At 35.0% G+C, this 26,075-nt stretch overlaps 1 protein-coding gene across 3 annotated transcripts in view; it reads left to right on the top strand.

The window, feature by feature from the left end:
- LOC150107657 (uncharacterized) overlaps window positions 1–26,075 on the top strand; it is a 62,956-nt gene that overhangs the window by 29,021 nt on the left and 7,860 nt on the right. The window lies entirely within an intron of this gene.

Genomic DNA, 26,075 nt, shown 5'->3' with positions numbered 1-26,075 from the left:
CATTACACGAAATTTAATTTGTAGATACTAGAAACAAGTGAAATTCTTCACTTTTTTTCCAGCTGATGGACAATGAATGCATAATTATAAAGTTAGTGTCTGCTCAACTTCCACATAAATTTTTCTTTCATATAAATGCATGTAAATTAAAAACCATCATTTTCAGATGGGAAAAGGGAAAAGAAATCAATACAAAGGAAACACGTAATACAAGAACTTTAGACAAAACCAGTTTGGCCAAGAACTTAAGACAAAACTGAATAAAAACTTGGAAAAAAATTACACAAATAATGGAAAAACTACGGCATTAGAGGAGTAGGAGGAATAGTTCCAGGAATTTGGGTTGTCCATCCCATAAATGTGCACTGGGATTCACATCTAGTGAGAATACTAAAACAAACTGTGGGACATTAATCATCCTCTCGGTATATTTTAGAGACGCTGTCTTGTGTTCCTATAGTAGTTTTCATACCAAATACTCTTGTTATTTATGTGTTGAATCCTAAGGCATTCTGAGATGGGTTCTTAATTAAGTAGCTGCGAACTGCCTCAAGTTATTTAAGTCGTAATTAATGAAGTTAATGCGTGGAATGGACCCAAGCATTAATTTCATTAATTTTAAAGGGAAACAGAAGATTAACGAATATCAAGACGAAGAAACTTGGATTTTATTTGTTTAGTATTAAATCTGATATAAAGAAGGAAATTTTGTCATTGTCAATGTCAGAACTTAACTGGAATCTTCAGAGGTAAAATACTGTGGGAGGACTCAAATTAACAAATATTTTTAGATTTTTAAAAATTTTTTTTTCTTTTTTTAAATTACTTTATTTATATGATTTTACTTAGAAATAATAATGCAACTATACTTTATTAAAAATATTTTCTAAAATTACACAAATATATCGCATACCTTTATTATAAGTAATGAAAAAAGTGCAAAAACATTTTTTAATAGTTTAAGTTATGATTCAATATTTTGGTTTATAATAAATAACAGAGAGCTCGTAATGATGATTTAGCAAGTTATGTTCCCCATAGATCTGATACCGATTAAAATAATTAGCAAAATATACGCCCCGATGGATCTGGTAACAATATAATTTACTCCAGTTTATCATATAATTGTAAAATATCTAATATAACATAGTATATAATAGTAATTAAAAGATAATATGCAGTCATTTGCCTACACACGACATTAATTTGCTATATATTAAATAACAGCAACATTTAGTTGGAAGCACGTGGGTTCGAATCCAGGGTAACAGTTTTTTTTCAGCCGCAGGTGCAATAGCCAATCTAATAAAGTGGCAGAATGATCTCTCTCAGGAACTCAAGATTTTAACTCTTAAAAGATACCAACTGGCCATAGAACACACGTATTGATAGTTGTGTAGGACCGTGATGATAGGATTAACTTCCATATCATATCATTGATTAAAGTTATGAAATGTCAAGTCACCTGGCCGGGAGGGGGGGGGGGCATTCAAGCTAACACATTCGGCAGAAAATGAGATGGGATGAGAATAATTTAAATAGTTTTAAATTCATTATAAATGATACATTTTAAAAAATAGAACGAATATTGTATCTAAATCATTTATTATTAGCATAGTGCATAGAGCTGTAAGTGGGAAAGAAGGTGCATCAAGAAATAGTGTCTTAGAGTATCAATACTTATATCCGACCTTGAAAAAAAAAATGAAAAAAAGATTAACTTATAATTTTTTTTATTTGCCTAAAAAGTCTCTCTCTTTGATTTTTGTATTAGGGATGATTCCTCCTTAACATTACCGTCTAGGTCCATCAAATTGTGTATAAATATTCATAGAGCAAAATAACGAAAGAATAGAGAAAGATATATAGGTGCAACTCCACGTGCAGTACATTGACCTTAGTCCTAACTCTAGTAACAAAGTTTGAGATATTTTATTCGCTTCCTTTCCGTATAGCTATGAAGTTAACCGTTTGCAAAAACCGGAAGGAGACTTGATGTTTAAAGTCCCCTCGTCTTCAAATTAAATGGAAATTAGTAAGATGAGATTGGCAAAATTAGTTTCGATAGCCCCCTTCAGTGCATGGTGTATTGTGTCGTGTTTGAGTTTGATCGATAAACCCCGTAGTTCGTCTGCTTGTGCAAGGTGGACGGACGAAAACGGAAATAGAATATTTAGATGCGTTTCAACTCGTTTCGAAAGCGATGTTGATAGATTTGAGGAAGTATCATCAGTACCCACCCGTTTTATGGCGGGGTTAAGTAGTAGTAAAAGGACGACATTTGCATAATTAAAGATCACGTGACACGTACTTAAAAGTCGAACATTTTGTGTGAATGCAACTCAGTATCTCGAGAAAGTTGAGATTTGATTATGAATTGAAATAGCGATAAGACGGGAAAGAAAAAGAAGGTTGGAATTAATAAAGAGAGTATTGCACTGAGCGACCGTTTTATATCCGGGTGTTCCTATCACTCTTCAACTCTCACGTTTCTAATGCTGACAAGGTGACCTTCTAAAAAGTGTGTTATGTCTGCGAAAGGTTTATCTAGCAACATGGACTAATTACTTCGGTGGGCGTTGCCGATACACCCTTCACTGTATGTAGCGACGGAGGCATTAGACGCGCAATGGCTATCGAAGAAGAAAGCATTAAGGAGAGTACATATGTACATGTTCCTAAAGAAGTCTTTTTTTTTTTTTTTTTTTTTTACTGGATTACTCCAAAAAAATCAAAGAAAATGATAAAAATGTGACCTATCTGAGTATGCTTAACAAACTTGGTTCTAAGGATTCGATGTAAGTTGCATATCGCTATTTTTGGGGATAAGGAGAAAAAATTACAAAAAAAAAAAAAAAAAAAAAACCTCTCCCCTCGAAAGATAATACGATTATAAAATTTGAATAATTTCAAGTGAAAATCCTTGGTAAAAATATCCATAGCTAATAATTCCAAATTCAAACAAACTAACAAAAATGCTCGAAATTCATTAAGTTTTCACGTAATAATAAAAATGTATACAATCCCATAAATATTTTATGCTTATTACTGGTAACAGTGGACAAAAGTAAATGAACTTTTAACTGCATATGACGACATACATGTTTAAAAAAGTATATGACGTTTTTAACCCAGATTTGTTTTTATTTTAAAATCATGGTTAATTGATCGAACTAATTTAATATAGTTATGTGTAGACTTGATGATTTATAGCCAACAACTCCTTTGAAAAGTAAAATCAATCAAAATCTTGTCATAGCAAAGAAACAAAGAATGAATGTAACAATAGCTTCCCAGAAGAAGGTATATATATATATGTATATATATATATATATATATTAAATAAGTGGAAAGGCTTAAATTAAATTTAACTACAATCATCACCTCTCAAGGAGTCCTTATAACGACTGGCTTAAAGGGGCGAAGCAAGAATGATTTTCATATTCCCCGTTATCTGTAGAGGACAGTGTAGGGATAAGGTGTTATTGAGCTATTAAAGCTCTGATCATGGCAGGAGGGTAACAGCAATAGCCGAGCCTCAGTTAGAACTTCATTGGCTACAGCATTGCCCTGCAGGAGTATTAATCACCGCCACCTCGACACGGACTATGAAACCCCCCCCCCCCCCCCCCAAGGCGCAAGACGCAAGACGTTGCTGACTATAAGGGTGAAGCAAAATGCTTTTTTTAATCCCTGCTATCTGATAAGGATTGCTGTGTGAGGAAAAGTTTATGAGCTAAGAGCTCTGCCTGAGTGGGTGCGATTCAGAGATCTTCATTTCGAAGTAGGATGGCCTTCGGTCTCCTGTATTTTGAGAAGTCTGTTTCATTATAATTGGCTGCTTGTTGCACTAATTCATTTGGATGTGAAGAGGACACTGAGAAGAACTTTACTGCTGAAGACTGCAGGAAAGAGTAGATGTAGGGGATATTTGTATCCCGGTGGAGTTGGACATTTCTGACATACCATGGTGCGTTCAAGATCATGCGGAGACATTTGTTTTGCACTTTCTGTAGTTTGAGGATATTTGTACTTGAGGTGTGGTTCCAGGCTGGGAAAGCATAAGTAATAATGGGTCGAATCATCAATTGATAAAGGAGCAGTTTTATTTTGGTATCCAGCTTGCTGTTCCTATTGATAAGAGGGTAAAGCTGTGCAATGACTCTTGATGCTTTCGAACATGAGGCTTTTATATGTGAACTGAAAGTTAGTTTTCTGTCCAGCAGTACACCCAAATATTTAGCTTCTGGTTTACAGGGAATCTTAGTATTAAATAGGAAGATGTCATCTTTGGGAGATATTGTGTTTTTAGTGAAGAGCATGGCGATACTCTTCTGAGGGTTTACTTGTAATCTCCATTCCGAGAACCAGTACTCTAATCTCTGCAGGTTTTCTTGCAGTTTCATGGTGACAAGGTGCGGTTTAATAGATCTGGCTAGTATAGCTATATCGTCTGCGAATAGGGCAATAATGGATGACATTGGATTGTGCGGAATGTCCGCCATGTAAATCGCGAAAAGTATCGGTGCCAGAAGGGACCCTTGAGGAACTCCTGCCAAGATGCGTCGCTGGGTATATCATTTAGTTTGACTTGCATTCGTCTGTCACTAAGAAATGACTTTATGATTTGGACTAGATCTAATGGAATGTCAACCAAAATCAACTTGTATAGCAGTCCAAAGTGCCATAATTTGTCGAACGCCTTTTCTAAATCAAGAAAAACTGCTCCGGTGTATTGATGCCAATTATAACTTGTGATAATGAATTCTATTAGTCTATGAATTTGTTGGGTGGTACTGTGAAATTGGCGAAAACCAAACTGTTCTGAAGGAAGGATGTTTAATTTTTTTACTGAAAGTTGAATTCTGGAAAGGATAGCTTTTTCTGCTATTTTTCCCAAATTAGATATCAGACTTATGGGATGATAACTTTTGAGGCTGCTGAGGATACTTGCCTGGTTTGCATATAGGAACTACGTCTGCCAACTTCCATACAAAGGGGAAGTACTTAAACCTGAACATAGCATTTATTATTGTTGTGAGATATACGATGGCATTTCGGGGTAGCAGCTTAATAACTTTGTTGGAGATGCCGTCGGGCCCTGGAGCTTTTTTATTCTTTAAATTCTTTATAATGTCATAAATTTCAGCTGGGGAAGTAGGTGTGAGTTGACTGGTACAGGTATCAGGCCGTTTTAACACGTGTCTGACGTGGCGGTGGACTTTGTAAATATGATTGAAATTTAGATTATTGTATGAAGGGCTACACTGTTTTTCTAAATTTTTAGCTATAGTTTCGGCTTTTTCTGCATCTATGTAAACAATGTTCAGGTCAGATTTGAGAGGAGGAAGAGATTTTTTTTTTTTTTATGTTTCTCAGGAACTTCCAAAAGGATTGATCACCAGGTGATATGGAGGCTAATTTGTCTTCCCATATTTTGTTTCTATGCACTTTAAGTGCATCTCTCACTGCACTGTTCATTTTGTTGAGATATTTCTTGTCTTGCCCCCCCCCCCAGGAAACATTGGAATTTCTATTTAAATACTTATAGTCCTTATAAGGACTGGCTTAAAGGGGCGAAGCAAGAATGCTTTTCATCTTCCCCGTTATCTGTAGAGGACAATGTAGGGATAAGGTGTTATTGAGCTATTAAAGCTCTGATCATGGCAGGAGGGTAACAGCAATAGCCGAACCTCAGTTAGAACTTCATTAGCTACAGCATTGCCATCCATTACCCTCCAAGGGTATTGGATTGAATGAATCAATCACCGCATCTCATTTTCCTATTTAAATACTTATAGTCCTTATAAGGACTGGCTTCAAGGGGCGAAGCAAGAATGCTTTTCATCTTCCCCGTTATCTGTAGAGGACAATGTAGGGATAAGGTGTACTTGAGCTATTTAAGCTCTGATCATGGCAGGAGGGTAACAGCAATAGCCGAGCCTCAGTTAGAACTTCCTTGGCTACAGCATTGCCATCCATTACTCTCCAAGGGTATTGGATTGAATGAATCAATCACTGCATCTCACGGTCGATTCTATTTAAATACTTCCTTAATTCCTTATAAGGACTGGCTTAAAGGGGCGAAGCAAGAATGCTTTTCATCTTCCCCGTTATCTGTAGAGGACAGTGTAGGGATTAAGGTGTTATTGAGCTATTAAAGCTCTGATCAAGGCAGGAGGGTAACAGCAATAGCTGAGCCTCAGTTAGAACTTCATTAGCTACAGCATTGCCATCCGTTTCCCTCCCAAGGTGGACAGCCGTGCTATTTAAATACTTGAACTTGAACTTGAACTTAATTGGTTGATGGACTGAGTCCTTGACTCTTTATCCCTTCATCTGGATTTTAGATTGTGGGTGATGAGATTATTGTGGGTAATTTACCCGCTCATTGTGAGCATTGAGGCTGTATCAGCTTTCTCTTGCGATGGAGGATTTCGGTTTTTTATGTTTGAAACGATCTGAGGGCTTGTAGTCCGCTGCCTGTCGAACTAACTGATTTGGGTGATTATCCGTGATTGTGAAGAATTTCTCTGCAATGCTTGTCATGTAGGTCTTAATATCTGGAAGATTGGCTTCTTGATGTAATTGGGTGTTTCTGATGAACCATGGGGCATTAAATGCCATTCTTAGGCATTTATTCTGTATTATCTGAAGTCTGTTGATGTTGCTTTTAGTCGTGTGACCCCAGGTTGGAGAGGCATAAGTTAGTTGCGGTCTGATTACCGATTTGAAAAGTAAGATTTTGTTGCTTATGCTTAGGAAGCTGTTCCTGTTCAAAAGTGGATATAGCTGTGCTATAGTCTGACTTGCCTTAGTGGTAACACTATCCATATGTGACTTGAAGTTTAGACGTCTATCAAGATGAATTCCCAGATATTTGGTAGAATTGCGCCAAGGGATGATTTTACCAAACATTTGTATGCTTGTATTCGGTTCTGCCTTACGTCTGGTGAAAAGTACTGCAGAGCTTTTGTTTGGATTAATTGCGATACGCCACTTGGTGTACCAATCCTCCAATTCATTGACTGCTCTCTGCAGCTTGATTGTGGCCAGGTGTGGACGGAGGGATCTGGCTATAATGATTGTATCGTCGGCATACAGAGCGGTGATAGCTGGAGACAGTTTGGGGAGATCTGCCATGTATATGGAGAAGAGCAGGGGAGATAGTAGAGAGCCTTGAGGTACTCCGGCCGTGATTCTCCTCTCCGTGGATCTGATACCGTTGAGTTTTATTTTAAATTTTCTGTTGTGTAGATATGATTTGATAAGTAGCACTAGTGGCAATGGAATACCAACTTCGTGTAGTTTAAAAATTAGTCCATGATGCCATACTCTATCAAATGCCTGGGTGATGTCTAGAAAAACTGCGCCAGTGTGTTGGTGCCATTCATACCCTTGGGTTATATGTTCGATAACTCTGTAAATTTGTAGCGTTGTGGAGTGATATTTCCTAAAGCCGAATTGTTCATCTTGAATTATATGGTTCATATCTGTTGCCTCTTGAAGCCGTGTGAGAATAGCACGTTCGGCTATCTAACCTATGCATGAAAGAAGGCTGATTGGTCTGTAATTTACAGGAAACTGTGTATTTTTCCCAGGTTTGGGAATTAGGAAAACGTCGGCAATTTTCCATCGTTGTGGGAAATAATTTAGCCGGAAGATGGCATTAATGATGGCTACTAGATGCATAACCCCTTTGCGAGGAAGTAACTTGAGTACCTTATTTGTTATTCCATCTGGACCTGGAGCCTTTTTGTTATTTAGTTTTCTTAAAATCTCATATACTTCTGTTGGTGATACGGATTTGTTATTGGATTGGAATGAGGCATTTTGAGTTATTTTACGCACTTGGGTGTGAATTTTACTTATGAAATTTATATCTGTATTGATATAATTGGGGCTGCATTGTTTTTCTAAACTGTCAGCAAATGCTTCAGCTTTTTCCTCGTCGTTGTAGACAACATTAGATTCACCTTGGATTGGAGGAAATGTAAAACGCTTTGAACGGAGTGATTTCATCATTTTCCATATTGATTGATCCTCTGTGTTTAATTGGAGAATTTTGTTATTCCAGAGTTGGTTACGGTGGTCCTTTAGGGCATATCGAACTTGGTTTGTTGCTCTATTGACTGCTTGTTTATCCGCTGGGTCCATTGTTCTCTGATATTGTCTTCTTAATCTGTTTTTCTCTTGGATAAGACGTTTTATATCCTGTGGAAGTTTATTTGATGGTGTACATTTGGTTATATTTGTTACCTGCGTTATAGCTGTCAGCAGTTGTTTTTCAAGAGTCTTCACTGCTTTTTCTACATCTTCAGCAGATGTTATATGCGGTATTGGACCAAGGTTTTCCTGGAAGGCTGAGGGAAGTTGTTTCCAATTTATAAATGCGGTGGTGTTTTCTGTTATATCTTGTATGGTGCCTAGTTGTAATATGATGGGGTTATGATCAGAACTTAAGTCGTTGATTGCTTGTATCTGATAGCTGTGCGCTATGTTTTTTAATATAGCTATATCTAGTACATCAGGACGACCGGTAGCTCCATAATGTGTGGGTTCAGTGGGTCCTATTACTGTTATATTTCTTGAAGTGGTGTAAGAGTTGAGTATTCTTCCATTAATATTTGAGTTTCTGCTATTCCAGACTGAGTGTTTGGCATTAAGATCTCCGGCTATAATCACTGCTCTGCCTGTATTTAGTATCACCTCTAAGTCAAATTCAAGGAGTTTTTTATTTGGGGGATTGTAGGCTGCATATATCGTAATGCTGCTTGTATTTTCCATATGTATTTCTATTCCTGTAGTTTCCATGTGTTCTGTTTGGGGTTCTGCTATTGAATTATGTTTTATGTTACTTTTCACAAAGATGGCAGTGCCTCCACCTCTAGCAAAGCATCTGTCTGTTCGGTAAGTGCTATAACTATTGATTCTGATTTTGTCACTTGGACGAAGATGTGTTTCATTTATGAGGATGATGTCTGCTTGAGTTTCTGCTGCAAACTCCTGCAGCTCCTGTAATTTGATAGATAAACCATTTGCATTCCATGAAACAATTTGTAATGATTTCGGTTTTCTTTTAGATTTATCCATTAAGAATTTCCATAAAGAGTGATTGTGTATGCCTTAAGATGATATCTTTGGCTTCTTGAGTTGGGTTGGTTTGTTGGAGTTCAGCAAGCATTTCACCTAAGTGACTTGTTATGTTCAGTAGGATAGGCTTGTTGGTTTGCTGTGACTGCTTTGGTTTTGGGTCTTTTTGGAAGGTTGATCTTGTAACTTCAGCATACGATCTTCCATCCGTTGTGGAGACTATGGTTTGATGGGAAGACGCTTGTTCTTGAAGAGGTTTACTGGTTTTGAGTTGTAATTTTTGGTTTTGAGGAAATGCTATACAGCCCCTATAGTTTGCAGGGTGTGGTCCTCCGCAGTTTGCACATTTTGCTGGAAGTGTACGAGGTTTATGGCATTCATTTGATGCATGTTTGCCACCACATTTAACGCAACGAAATTCGGCCTTGCAGCATCGTTGGGCATGCCCAATCTTCTGGCATCTATGGCACTGGGTTGTAGTTGATTTATGTTTCAATGCCTCAACTTTTATGACTAGATCACAGATGGTTTGGAGATTGTATATATGATTTTGGTCTTTGCTTATTTCTACTAGAATTAGGGGATAGGGTGTTTTATCAGCTCTCCGCATTCGGCTGACTTTAACTGGGCTAAATCCCTTAAGTTGGAGGTCTGCAGTGAGGTCTTCTATTTGTAATGTTTCAGTTACTCCCCTTAACACTACTTTTAAATTTTTTTCACTGTTGAGTGCAAAAGTGTGATATGGCAAGTTGTTGTTGTCTAGAAGTTTGGTCATTTTTCTGTAATCTGATGATGTTTTAGGTTGTATGCGAATCCCTTCTTCTGTGTTTGTGGCTTTAATGAAGGTGATATCTGAAGATTTCATTGTGGATGCAACGGACGTCCAGTGCTCCTTAGCCCTTAGGACGACTGGGGGTACCCTTTCTTTAATTACATTATCTGGTTCTATCTCCACTGTTTTGGGTGTATCTGCAGTAGAGGAGATTTTCCTTTTCTTTTTGACTGTTTGAAATTCTGTGTTGGTTTCCACAAACTGCGGAGTATTATCCTGAGATGCAGCATTCTCTGTATTCGTGGAGTGACTTGATTCTGGTTCAGTCAACATACTTCCTTCATTAGAATCATCCATCCTATCTTCTGTGACTGCTGTAGGGGGGAATGTATCTAAGAGCTTTACTTTTCCTGGCCAGTTGTCGCTCAAAAGTTTTCCTAATCTTAGGAATTCTTTGTAAACTTCTTCAAATATGCCTTCATTGAGAGGTTTTGTCATGATTAACAGAAGGCAACAACTCTATTAAAATAAAGTTTGAGAAGTGGGACCTAGAGCCCAATGTAAATATCCCGTAGATCAAGTCGATCTACCAGCAAAGGTAGTAAATGTTTCACAGAATGAAGAACACTTACCTCTATATATAAATATCCCGTAGATCAAATCGATCTACCAGCATCAGTAGCAAATATTTTACAAAATAAATATAAACTTTTCTTCAGAAAATCATAACGACTATTTAAATCACTGATCACATATATAAACACTTGGCAACCGCCATTACGCCCCGCCGTTTTTAATAGAATTCTATTTAAATACTAAACAGTGGAATTTCTATTTAAATACTAAGTAATGGAAAAAAATAATAGTGTACCTAAAAACTAAGAAAAATTTTATAACTTTCTTAGTTTTTAAAATAAATTATAACATTTTTGAATATATTTTTTATATTTGTCAACTTATTATATATATTTTTATTATATTTATGCTTGTTTTTCCTTAGTTTTCTTTAAATTTTGATCCATGCATTTTTTATAATTAAAAAATATTATTAATCAGTCATTCATAAGGAAAGCTTTTACCAACCCCTGCGAACACACACACGCACGCCGATTATTTTTGATATTTTTTCCCGGATTAAATAGATATGCTAATATAGTTTATTTTTATCCATCAACGACTCGGAGGCATACAGTAACAATTCATGAAACATCAGCTGTGATTATCAACAATGCGTATGAATTGTGTGTCCTATTTCACTGGGCATGTCTGGGCTTTGTGCTTGTAAACAAACGAAAAACAAGCCCCACAAGAACAGAAAAGATTAAGCAAAGTGGACAACAAGTGAAGTGCGCCAGTGAGATCGTGATGCCACTGCAAATAGTATAATTTTATTTCCCACAGGTCCAACTGTAGCTTCGTTTTATTTCCGGTGCATTGTTGGATTTTTTTTTTTGCAGTGTCTCGGTTTTAATAAAGTCAATGACTCTCTTTCTCTCGACCAGTCATTCTATCTCTCCGTCTGGTCTCTTATATGCTTATATATAAAATAAAATAAAAGCAACTGCACAGAATAGATACAGACACTGAATATGGATTGTGGCATGATTAATTTTATGAACAGTCAACTCCTTAGTCCTTATAAGGACTGGCTTAAAGGGGCGAAGCAAGAATGCTTTTCTTATTCCCCGTTATCTGTAGAGGACAGTGTAGGTATAAGGTGTTATTGAGCAATTAAAGCTCTGATCATGACAGGAGAGTAACAGCAATAGCTGAGCCTCAGTTAGAACTTCATTGGCTACAGCATTGCCATCCATTACCCTCCAAGGGTATTGGATTGAATGTTTTTCTCCTTTCACGCAATGAAAAGATAAATAGTTGTCGTTTCTACTTGAAGGTGTTCATATTATTATTTATAATTTATAAAAATATTTAAAATAATTTTAAAAATATATTTTAAAATAAAATAAAATTTAACTTCCTATAAAATTTTATAAAAATTATAATTTTTTCAAATAATGCTGTATTATCAAGACGTATTATTATGTCATATTTCGATGAACTCTTTTTGTTGTTTACCGGCACTCGACAAAGAAAATATTGATAGTTGGAATATGTGTAACCTAAGAATTGAGTTCCTGTATGACATAGCATAGTGTAGAGCAGGGGTTCCCAACCTTTTTGTTTCCTAGAGCACATTCTAAAATACCAGTAGGGCACGGGCACCATCTATTTTTTCAAGCAAATTTTTTGAATTCTTTTGTTAAATGAATACATACAAAGTTTACATTACAATCAAATGTTTTATTACTTAAAAGTTTACATTATATAAAAATTTAAATATATATATGTAAGTTAGTGTGATCTTTGGCATTGCATTTCATTGGCCAGTGCTTCATAATTAGGATAAATGATGATATTCCAGTTCTTAAACTGGAATGAACCACTTCGAATGCACGTCTACTTTACATAGCATCATGTCATGAATTGTTGCGTGATTATTTCAAACTATACGGCACACGGTTGAACAGCGGAGGGCACACACAAATTGGTCGACGGGCGCCATGGTGCCCGCGGGCATAGGGTTGGGAACCCCTGGTGTAGAGCAATGGTTCTGAACCGGTGTTCCGCGAACTTGTTACAAGTGTTCCGCCGGTGAATGATGTCACATGACATCTTTCAAAAATATACCGGCAATATTAAAACCTGTACTAGACCAAGTTGTAAATATGGTAAATTACACCAAGTGAATAATACCTTTAAAAGCAGGCCTTTTTTTAAAAAAACTTTGCATATCCCTATGGAAGCCAAGGTTGAATCTTTGCTTTTGCAAAATAAGATGTTTATCCAGGGGTAAAGTGCTATCCGAATTTTAGAAGTTAAGAATGAATTATTGGCTTTTTTTTTTCTTTTTTCAAAATTAAGGTACAGATGCTTTTGTAAAATGTCTTCAAAATGATATTTGGTGTGCTAAAATGGCATCTTTAGCCGATATTTTTAAGTATTTAAATAGCGTTAATGAAGTATCCAAGGGAAAAATGAAAATATATTGACATCCATTGACAAATTGTCAGCTTTTCAGAAAAAAGTGTCTCTTTGGAAAAACGTATATAAGAAAAAAATACAGTAGATATGTTTCCTTCGCTCTATATTAAAAATATCGAGGGAAATATTTCCATTATAACAGAACATTTAACAATATTGGAAGAAAAGATTTCGAGTTACTTTCTTTCCTTAAATACACACAATTATGACTGATACGAAATCCATTTGGCACAGTTAACACATCGAGTTGTGAATTTTCGTTACAAGAAGAAGAAGAACAATTAGTTACCTCGTCAACTAGTACTCTAAAATGAAATTCTCTGAAATAACTCTTGAGGAATTTTGGAGTTTTGTCCAAGCCGAATGCCCAGCTCTCTCCACAAGGGCACTAAAATATTGTTACGGTTTTCAACATCATATTTGTGCAAGTTCCATTTCTCAATATTAACTAATATAAAAACTAAAAAGCGTGAAAGACTTATTAATATAGACAAAGAGATGGGGTAAGTATACCACATATTAGAGTTGATATTGCTGAAATCTGCAAATGCCGACAAGCTCAAGTATCGCATTAAAATAAGTTTCATTTTTATAAAAGGAAAGTCCATGCATATTTCTATCGTTAGTTTTATGACCCTAATGTTTTTGGTGTTCCCCAAATTTTTCTTATAATCAAAAGTGTTCCGTGACTTCGAAAAGGTTAAGAACCACTGATGTAGAGTAAAGATTACTAGTCCATGATCAATTAGTTCTTCGCAATGAACTATTATTGAACTAGAATGCACGTTCATTAACCAATGGGTTGGTGGAACATACCAGCGATATTGGATCCATTGGCAAAGACGATGATGATGATGATGTCGATTTTATGTGAAAGTGAAATGAAGTGTGGGTAGAATGTATTAGAAACCATTGCCTTACTAGAATAGCCACATACAACAGTGTTTCGAATATACCAGGAATGATACTATGATAAAAAAAAATAATAAATAAATTCAAGATCAGGTATGCGATTTGAACTGATAGACACAAGATGTAGACGAGGAATCGGCACAATGCAAAGTCTAGATGTACTGTAATGAATTAATTGACTTCAGATGGGTGTATATCATCCAGTGCAATTTCCTCTACCATAGCTGCTTGGTCAGGATCATATACACCCGTATGAAGTCATTTAATTCATTAAATGACTTCATAGTACATTTAAACTTTACACTGTGCGGATTCCTCGTCTACATCTTGTGTCTATCAGAAGATAACTACAACTAAAACCTAATGCAATGTATTTCTAGTTATAATTGCAGTTATACACATAAACGACCGCTGTATTCGAAACTTTAATTTAATATCGTGTTTCCGTATAGGCATGCGATTACCAATACGGATCATTTTCATTTCCCTGAGAACAGTTCGGTGAGATATGGATCGGAAACGGCTTTCTTTAAATGTTTCGGTTAATTGGCGCACACAGGAAGTTCTGTTTGTCCGTACAAACCTTCTCAGACGATGGCGATCTCGTTCCTGGTAGACTAACGACCACAGTTACGCCTCTTAGACAAGCAATGTGGGTTATTTTTCCACTGATTAAACACCCTGGATATCTCACCTTTTGAGAAACCAATCAATTCTGATGTTTTCAAAACAGTGACTCCAACGAATAAGCCCTTTATCGTACTTCGAAAGATCCTTTGTTTTTCCAATTGTAATCAACACTCTTGACGATTACCGACCAGTAGCATTCTTAAATAGTTGCCAAGAACACGTGGTGGCGCACGTGACCAAGTTTGCGTAAATGACGTTTACATATATCTGCATAAAGTTTTCAAATTCTGTAGCCGGTATGTGTATATAACTGTATAAAAGATATTGTTAGACTACTTTTGTAATTTTTCGTCTTACCAAAATGAACTAGTTGCCTACGTGGACATGAATTGCAGTATTATTATTATTAATAGTAGTAATGAACTCATCATCGAAACCAAAAAAAATGAAATATCCATTCTGTAGATCTCTTGTTTCTTTCTGTCTTTTTTTTTTTTCAGAAATATAAATCGTCACATTATAAGTATAGTTTAGTATAATTAGTCTAAGTATAGTTTGTTTCTCGACGAACGATTAATGAAATGAACTATTCTGTGTGAGTGATTACGTGTAATTGGAAATGAAATTTCGTAGTTTTATCTTTTACTTCGTAGGTCGAAGTAAACGCAACTTTTCAAACAAAAAAACATAATTAAAAATGTAATACATTTAAATGTAAATTTCAAAATATTACATTTTTAATATTTGTCTATAAAACATATATGGATCTATAATATTCTCCATTTTAATATCTTACTTATGACAAATTAAAGCATTTTAGCTCTATATTTTAGTAATTTATATTTTGTTCGTTATATTTTTCTCTAATTTATTCCATACATTAGTATAGCCCTGTGCGTGTATAGGATGAAATGCATTTTTTACAATTTAAAATCATTCGATGTTTATCTGGTTTAGATTAAGTTTAATCAAAAATAAAAATATTTCTCTCCTTTTTCATTCTACGATATAATTCTATAATAGTCTACGTATGTTTTTATTTTCATCTTTCTCTTTATTAATTTCGTTACTAAATATATAAAAAGGAGACTGACTAATAAGACGTATAAAAAGTAGACCGTGACAAAAATAAAGACGGTATTCTTATCACAGAACGGGTCCGCTAACGATGAACGGCCTGGAGCAGTTTAATGCGTATTTCCTGTCAGGGAAGATGATATTAATGCGGCTTACTTGACATGGATTTGTGGCATCTAGTTACTCGTCTATTCGCTGCCGATGACACGGTAATGCAAGATTGTGTTGTGCAAAATAGTAGCTTCTACGGTGGGGTGGGGGGAGGGGCGGAACGCTTTATTAATCCTAGTATATCAGACCACCGAAGTTAGCGAAGCCTGTTTCCCCCTCCTTCCTCAAATGTTCTCAGCCTTTAATAACTGATTAAGAAAACCGTAGCTTCTAAATATACAAGCGGATTTTCCTGTCGGTGGATATTTTCAGTAATTTGACGAATTTTCAAGACATTACCACCCTTAATAAATTCATAAAAAGAGGCGATAGTTGGTAAAAGTTTTGACAAACTGCTTAAGTTTTATTGCAGGAAATGCAAAATTCTGATTTCCAGGATTTTCCTTTGCATTTCTTTTAGTGTAGGATGAGACGTTCGTCACTTGGTTTGAAAGATTCAAGTTTTTTCTCACAAAAAAGTAGGCTGTTCTAGAAAAGCCTACTAACCATCAGATTTAAATAGAAATGATTGCTAAGTTTTTTTTCCATTTATTTACTTTTCTTTTAATCTATCTCTTATTTTTTCCTAAAGTCCTTGCTCATAATCTTCCTTTAATGCTTTTTAATAATATCTCTTCTCTTTCTCTCCGTGGTAGTTTTTTCTCTTTCTGTTTATCACTGTCTCTCTCTCCTATCTTCAGTTTTATTATTATTTCTTATTGTTCCTTCTCTGTCTGCCTCTCTCTCTCTCTCTCTTTCCCTCTGTTTTTGTCTGTCGCTTTCTCTTTCCATAGCTCAGTCGAAATCTCTATGATGCCCTTTGATCGGAAACACAAGGATTAGAATCCCATTTTTAATGCAAAGAACTTTATCAGAGCTTTCAATCAAAGGTAATTTAGCCAATCTCATACAGAAGTAGAAGGGTTTTTCTCCCAGAAATTCCGATTTTTCATCCTAGAAAAGAGACAGACCAGCCAAAGAACACGTGTATTATACATAATATGCTGTCCTCATAGTCTCAGTTGCTTCAGCCATAAACCCGAAACTAGAAAAAAATCACAAACTTCTTCACTCCCATTGCCAACTTTCTCTCTTTTTTTAAATTTTGTTCTTTCTTTCCATTTCAAAAGTCCCTTTATATATTTTCCCATTCAGCTTCTTCTCACCATTAATTTGCTCTCTCTCTCACACACACACACACACGCGCGCGCGCGCACGCACGCACACACACACACACACACACACACACACACACACACACACACACACACACACACACACACACACACACACACACACACACACACACACACACACACACACACACACAATTTCGCTTTTTCTTTCCTTTTCAACTTCCTTTTTATATTTTCTCATTCATCTTCTTCTCACAATTAATTTGCTTTCTCTCTCTCTCTCGTTATATTATTATTATTACTAGTTGTTTCCCTCTTTTCATTCTTACCTTCGCTCTCTTTTCGTTTACTACTACTTTGATTCTTCTACCTCATCTTCTCCTTTGTCTTTCCATCTGTTATTAATCACAATCCAAATCTTGCAATTAATCTTAATTATTTTCTACAAACTTTTCCGGTACGCGATTATGATTGTGTGCACCACACCCTCATTTCCTTAATGAGATATTAAGAAAAAAACAGAGGTCAAAACTATAAATAATTTGTCTTGACTATATATATCAACACTCTAAAGCATTTCAAGTCATATTAGATTTTATTTAAACCCATTATTTGTCTGACAATGTCTTTATCCAGAATACCAAGCTGGAGATTTTTTTAACCGAAAATTACATTATTAGACGTATTTTTCTGAAAGCGAATGAGTGAGTAAACACATTTAATTAAGCGATCCGTCTTCTGAATTATGGTATGGTTTTATAATCACTATAAAACATCCCCGTCTGAAGTGAGTTGCATTATTGTCGGATTATATCATCAACACAACTTAACTTTTTTATTGTTGAGTGAAAAATTCGAAAAGGTAGTTATATTCTCATTAGTAAAGCATTCTGTAATATTAACATCGTGTTTACCTAACGATTGCGTTGAACCATAAATGCATTTATGAAAAATGCGTTCATGGTTTAAAAATATTTATTTTTTTGAGACTCTTCCATGACAAGATTGCATATGATTTTAATTGCAGAGATCTGTTTTAATAATTACACAACGTTTTATTTATGAGTCTTCAACACATTTATTAATAGACTATTTTATTGTTGAAGCTACAACAATAATGTTTTATTGTTGTTCGATCTGTATATTTTATTTATAATTAACAATTATTCTTTTTGACTAGCACAAATAAGAATTGTAATTGTTGAAGAATTATTATTTTGTGCATTGTTGGACAATGCGGATATTATTTATTATTACAATGACATTATGACAGAACAGTGATTAGTTCTATTCCACTTATTCGAGAAACTCAAAGGATTTTGAAAACTAATTGGACTTCTGCGAATTCGCCATTTGTTAGTGCCAGTGTTTACTAGTAAGGGTTCAGTGATCCACCGCTCTGTAAAGCAAGAATACAACAGTTCAAAGCTCACCTCTGAGACCATAGTCAGTCCATTGAAGATACTACTGGGAAGGCTATTTAGAAACAGTATATGTTGCAACCCTGAATTTCCGAATCGATCGCTTTCGGCTCACGAGAAAGTCAGTACAGTTGACCAAGCGAGTGCAGCTGGAGAATGTAACGCACGTCTCCACTTACAGAAGGGAAATCCGCACAACCAAGAAGGGGAGAAACAAAAAAAATAGAGAGATTGAATGCTGGCCGAGTCATATGACCAAACTTTTATAAGCTTACACTGGATTTCTTCAATGGTTTTATTTGCCTGGAGGACTCGTCATCCTGCAAAGTGCGTAGAATGCAGACGACTACGAAAAAGTGATCAGAAATTTATGAAAGAAAGAATGAATAATACAAACTTTTTTTCCCTATTATTATTCAGCATCTTCATCTATATCTCTATTTTTCAATTCTTTTGCTGCTGTTCTTTTTTGATTATTATTTAAATCTTTTTTTTTAATAATGTACAATCACTACAAAATTATAGCTAACCAAAACCAAAACAACTTTTAATTTCTATTGTTTATTTTATAGTTAATTTAAATATTTTTTAATAATATACAATCACTACAAAATTATAGCTAACCAAAACCAAAACAAATTTTAATTTCTATTATTTCTTTTATAGTCAATAAAATAAATAATCAACTAAGATTTTTATGATCAATTTCATGGATAATCAGCTAATATTTATTTATTTAAAATATTTTTACTTAGCTCTGATTTTTAAAAAGCAATAAATAGAAGTGGGATAAAGAACGGGAAAAAGAGTCCTTGACTCTTTATCCCGTTGGCTACATCACTGCTACTTGGGAAAGGCTTTAGGTTGTGATTTTCTCAGCAATTAATATAGAACTTCCTTATAAGGACTGACTTAAAGGGGCGAAGCAAGAATGCTTTTCATCTTCCCCGTTATCTGTAGAGGACAGTGTAGGATAAGGTGTTATTGAGCTATTAAAGCTCTGATCATGGCAGGAGGGTAACAGCAATAGCCGAGCCTGAGTTAGAACTTCATTAGCTACAGCATTGCCCAGCAATTAATATAATCAAAAGTAGAAATTAATAATAGAAGAGAATTTTAAAAAAATATAGGTGTTGGAACGAAGATGTATAACATATATAAACACTTTTATAATTTTATATTAAAATTATTAATTAATATAAATAAATTTAGTTGCATTAAATTATATAATTATATTTGCAATTATTTTAATAAATTGTTATTTAAACTAGAAAAAAATGCAACGCTTTTAGGAAAAAAACTAGGATAATTATGCAGCTAACTGGCGATGCAGCATACCATTGCTAACTATACTTACCATAAAATATATTTATATTCCCATGCTTGAAATAAATCATTACTTAAATATATTCAAATAAAACAGTGGATTACGAAGAGCTCTAGGAGCAAACACTGGATAGCGTACCTCCAACTCACAGGTGTGGGTGCCAATCTTACCGCATGCATTAATGTTTATGGATTATGTGGTAGATGATTTTAATCAATACTTGTAATGACCAGTGCCAGCTTCTTGTGGGCATGAAATAATTGAAAAGGTTCATGTTGTGTTTCCGGGATTATCTAAAGCTCTTCCTATTCCGTTTACAATGTACGATGGGTTCACATAAAAACAATCTTAATCATCATCATCATAACACCCACCAAGGATATAACCCAATGGTCTGTTTCGTGTCATTTATTATTGTAATAACTCTTTTTTAGTCACTTTCGAACTCAAGTCGGGAAGACCTGGGTTCGATTCTCGTCAGTGACGTGAGGAACCGTTATCTGATCTCTTTCGACTAAAGGGAGTTAGCCGGTGTCATACGGAGGTAGTTTTTTTTTTTTTTTTCACACGGAAACTTGGGTTTTTCGTCCCCCAGAACAGACAAACCGGCCCTTGAACACACGCATCTACACACATAGGACATACCGGGAGGCATAGGGCTAACCACCTTATCCTCTATACGGTAGCAGTTAAATGAAGAGAAAAATCCTCGACACCACAAGGCAAAAGAGGAAGGAAGGAATAATAATCATACGAAGAAAAAATATATAAAGCATTATACAATTATTATAAAATATTAAAAATTATTTTGAAAGTTAAATTTCAAATAAATAATTACTAATTATTCCAAAAAATATTCACAAACCATTTGTAATTTTGTAAGTGCTGAATCAAATAGAGAGTAGAAGTTATTTTGTGATTTATGGTGATGAGTAGTTATTCATTCTCAGATTCATACCGGATGTCAGATCTAATTTAAGTTCTGGATCCTCCCACCCCCCAAAAAAGTCTGGTTTGATTAAATTGGAATATATATATATATATATATTTTTTTTTTTAGATCTTCAATAATTTGTTCGTATTATCAATTATATTAATTCTTTAAGTAATTGTGAAATATATTTGAATAGAATTGCAAAACTATATCTTTTTGATTATTGGAAAAGCGAATATTTTGATCTTATTGAAAAAATAGGTTTTTTTTTTTTAATTTTAAATTTAAAATGTTTTGAACAACTGACTGTTTCAACCATTAAATTTATTTTATGAACTACAAAGTACAATTTTAGCTATTTTTTTTTTCTAAAATTACAACTGTCTAAAATGCGACTAATTAAGGATTAAAAATATCGTCTTCTTTTGTACTATTCTGAGTTATTAATAAATCTACTTCAAATATGCATTTTAAATTTACTATAACATATTCCTTTACGTTAACTACTACTTTTTTCCTTATGATAAAATAGTTTGAATAATGTTCCAATTTTGAAGCTTTATACATAGATATTAGATTTATAGATAGATATTAATAATTCGTTTCAAAAATTATATAGTTGTTATTCAAGATTTAAAAATAAGTATACACTACACTCTTTTATAAACTATAATATTCTACTTAATTTGTAAATAAATTTTAATATCTTTTTAAAAATTTTCGAATTTTATCTACTATTTTTAATACACCATTATTATTTTATATAAAGAAAAATCCAAATAATTAAATTTTAATTGGACTATAAGGACTAAATAAGCGTTTGTTGGTGTCTTATAGCATTATTTAAATTGGTTAAGTTTTGCTCATTAAAAAAAAGAATACTATGGTGGATGCTGACATGTTTTAAGCCCACTTTCTTATTCGTGGGACAAAAGCAAGGATGCAAATTTTTACGCTAGCATGCTTCCAGCCAGGAGAAAGGTACAGTTATGCATAGGGAGAGAGTGGTGTACTGTGAGCGTTATGAAAGTAGCAGAAGCAGTGATCGACTACAGCGTTCAGTCTCTTCAATCACACACAAGCAAAGAACCACACCCCCCTGCCGTGCCATAGCGGAACAACTTAGCGAGAGATTTCCTCGTCCAGGTTACTGGCAGGTAATTCATTCAGCTCAAGGAAGGCGCATTTTGTACTTGATTTTCGTTTTTAACAGCGAAGCATCAAACGAGTCTTGATGTAATGAATGACGTATTCATTTGTACGGTTTAAATTGGATTATCGATCAACTAATAAGTGCCTTCCCATTTGCTCTTTCCTCCTTCTCTCACACTTTTATCCCCATTTTCTTGTTCTTTTGCTTTTTTTTTATAAAGAAAGTGACAACTAATAAAAAAAAAATGAAGTAAGGCTAAGAGTTAACGACGCATGAAGATGGTTGTTGTGAAGCACTCGAAACGTCTTCAATTAAAATTCTTTCCTTCCGTACTTCAGCAGATTAATAAGAAAACTGAATCACGCACACAAATATGCATCTATGTACATGTTCAGTATTTTCTTGTTCCTTATACAGGTAACCTATCCTTAACTAGTTGACCAGTGAATCAATTTCCGTTCTCTTGCTGTTTGATTGAAATCCGCATTAGCGAAGTCCTTCAATAAACACACAACCAATGCATACAGACGATAAAGGCAAAATGAAATTAACAGGAAACAATTGCGGTGGAAAGATATTAATCAGGAAATTAAATTTTGTTGATCGTAATTAAACACTTGATGCAGGAGTTAGCGCATGCGTGATAGTACGAAAGGAATAGCAAACAGCAACGTTTTGCATATGTGCCTCATAGTTACGTAAAATATCCGATTTGCTTATGAAATATACAATAAAAAATATAGTTTAGTGTAAATATATTCGAAAATTTTTTTAATAAGAAAATATTTAATAAAAATTACAAAAATCACAGCATTTATGCTTGAGCATCAAAACTGTATATTTAAAAGTTTTTACACTACGAGCGAATACCCCCGTGTGGTGGCCGGGATGAGAATAGCCTCACTGTAGGCCATGGATGTCGTACGAGGCGACTAAAGTGAGTACCCAGGGAGGGTAATGAATGGCAATGCTGTAGCCAATGAAGTTTTAACTGAGGCTCTGCTATTGCTGTTACCATCTTGCCATGATCAGAGTTTAAAGCTCTATATTACCCATTCAAACATTTTCTTCTACAGATAACGGGGAAGATGAAAAGCATTCTTGCTTCAACTATCTAGCCGAAACAAAAAAAACAAGTGAATGTTTAGACTTTGCTGAGATAAGCTTAATCCTGAGGTTCTTTAATTCTTTACGTCTAAGTTCTGAATAAACTTTATTATTATTATTAAATATACTCTCAGTGAACAGGATAATCACTCTTTCCTCGCGCACCTTTAACAACAGAGGTGTTAATAGAAGTTCAGCGAGTGCAAATGTCGATGCATCTCAGATAACATTCCAGCGTTAGTGCCTTTCGGAGGTGATTAGAGCCACTTGAAAATGTTCAGGTCTACATAAAAACTTAAACTCACTTCCTTCTTTCTTTAAACTTTAACTGAATTTTTTAATAGTATGAGAGATAAAATTTGTGATTTAAGTGAAGGGAGCGTTGACAGCGTCTTTAATTTCTGAATTAGAAATTGTTCGATCAACAGTAATCTCTGAATAGACACACTTTCGTCAAAGCTAATTTGATATGCTCAAATTCACAGTATTTTTACCCTTAATAAAAAATGTATATATATATATATTACTAGATGCATGTGTGTGTGTTCACGGGGATGGTTTGCCTGTTCTGTGGGACGAAAAATCCGACTTTCCGGGTGAAAAAATCCCCTACCTCTGACCGGCTAACTCACCTTTAGTCGAAAGAGACCAGATAAAGGTTCCTCACATCATTGACAGGAATCGAACCCAGGTCTTTTCGACCAAAGGGCTTCATCTATACAGACTGAGCCACGAAGGCTCAGTGTATGGATATTTTATATGTATACATGTGTGAAATTAATGAAAGAAAATAAAAAAAAATTCTTTGTCCACGGTGGGATTTGAACCTGCCTACCTATTGGCTTAAGAGTGGATACACTAACTACCGGGCCAACCAGGCTCGCATGTATGTGCTGAAATAAATTTTATCATCACTTAACTATGGAAGAACTTCAATTATAAGAGAACTGCATCCTTTAGAATCACCACGCAACCGTTAATAAAAAAAGATTGACAGTAATAAAGTCTTGAAAATCAAATTTAAGTAATCTTTGAATGTTATGGCTAACTATGAGAAGTACGTTTATTCAAATTAAGTGGATATTGAATCCAGCATTATTTCTTAGCCGAATAAGGAACTCAAAGATAGAAAATCTATCTAAGAGTTTCATGCCGAATATAGAAAACTATAAAAGTTCAGCGAATCCAAGCGTAAGCCAACAGGTGATACATGCTGGGGCAACTCGTAGTAAAGGTGGAGTAAGTTCCGATCACTGTCCTTAGTATTTTCCCATAATATAAAACATAACTCCTAGGAGATGTATGCTGTTATATACCGCATACAAACCCAGACCGGTTTCGACCATTTTTGAGGTCTTGTCAGTGAGTAGATAAACCTAGAAGTAAATACTGAGTTTGCAGTAATACAAAACTTATGTCTTTACTGTACGAGTCGCTAAAAGGTGCACTAATAAATTACTGAGATAAAGAACCAATTGGCTCTTTATCTCAGTTTGAGAGTACATTATTAACCACTAATTAATGAACTATTTCTTCAGTTATTAGTAAAGAAAACTTCCAACCCAAGCACGTTCCACTCTCCAATTCTTGGGTTTTTGATTATTCATTCTTCTCTCTCTCTCTCTCTCTCTGAGTTAACGTTTAGCTCAGATTGAGATTTGGTGTGTGTGTGTGTGTGTGTGTGTGTGTGAAGGACGGAGTCATGAGGGAGCCTTCACTATTCTGTCTATTGAAAATTGTCACATACAGTTGCTCTTTGTAAGAGAGAAGATTATTTCTGTTGACTGATAAAGCCAATGCTGTGAGCCTCATTTATAAGAAAGTCTTGTGCTTTATTGAACATTCATCACGTATAGTGTGTGTGTGTGTGTGTGTGTGTGTGTGTGTGTGTGCTTTAACAGTTAAATAATCTTGGAATATATTGTAAAAGATATGTGTATTTTTAAGCCCTTCAGGCCTTTGATTAGAGTGGTTTTCACACACGGGTGATGAGGTTCATCTTGGACATAAGCGTATTCAAAGCACCTGGTTAACGAATTAGAATAATTCGTTAACCAGGCTGACAAAGTTTTTATTTAAAAAAAATTTTTTTTTTTTTACTTTTACATGACTTGGTACTAACGATCAAGAAAATTTTAAAATACAAGATACGCACAAATCATTTCTACTTTTCTAATAAATAATAAATGGGCGTACTGACAATAAAATAGTCCCTATAGGCGTGTGCTTTTCCCCTCTCATTTTTTATTTGTTGAAACGAGTTTAAGTTCGATCTAACCGAGTTGATTGCCTTATTTTTTCTCTACATTCCATTATAATACGAAAGAATTTACCAAGGGACCCCCACTATTGAGAAATAAGACAATGGTTTCTATATTTCTCAATCTAGTTGCTGAATGTCGGTTGTCCTGGTAACTGAGGTAAATAAATTATTTCGAAGTGTCAATAGCATGAGCCTGGAGACTATGTATCGATTATACTTTGATGGATGTGGTTTGAAGCAAGTCATTACAGTGAATTATTTGCGAGACCGTAATAACAGAAAGTCGTTTAAGCGGACGTATGAAAATTAATTTATCTCAGAAAGACGAACACCAGTTGTAGCAATATCTCGAACAATACGCTCAAAGGGGAAAAATTCTTTTCTAGCGTATTGTGGGCTAGCATGTGTGTTGCAGCTTCCTGTAAAGGATGCTTCACTGCATGAACCGTACGAACTAAATAATGGCGCAAAGAGAAAGAGCGAGAGAAAGAAGTAGAATGAAGGAGAAAGACACACACACACACACACACACACACACACACACACACACACACACACACACACACACACACACACACACACACATACTTAACCAGTGTATATTAACTGTGTGTATACTTCTGTCGGGTGTCCTGTTTTGAGGCATGAAAAACTCCAGCTTACAAGAGAGGTATAAACCCTTCTATTTTCTATATTAGGCTGAATAAGTCACCTTCACTTGAAAAGGCCTTTATGAAAGTTCATCCCGGGATTTAAAGCCAGGTCTTTTCCAACTACAAGGTTTCTTTGCTATCAACCGCGCTATGGAGGTGGGTAGAATATCAACAGAACGCAAATAAAGAGAGTGGAATAAGTGAAAGAGATAAACTCCTGTTTCACATTACCTAAGTGGTTACCCAGGGCAACCAGTTAGGTATTGTGCAATAGCCAGAGCTGTTCTGTATGAGTTATTTATTTGTCATTCCGATGTTCTTCTTCTTTCTTTGAAATATATCGACTGTTTAAATAGCGAATTGCGTCATTACTGGGATTTGTATTTGTCTGAAGTTGTGATGCAA

This window comes from Typopeltis vanoorti, chromosome 4 (assembly GCF_054136105.1).
Source record: "Typopeltis vanoorti isolate ZY-2024b chromosome 4, IOZ_Tvanoo_1.0, whole genome shotgun sequence".
Taxonomy (NCBI): Eukaryota; Metazoa; Arthropoda; class Arachnida; order Uropygi; family Thelyphonidae; genus Typopeltis; species Typopeltis vanoorti.
The sequence above is the reverse complement of the archived record's forward strand: the minus strand, read 5'-3'. Positions and strand labels throughout refer to the sequence as shown.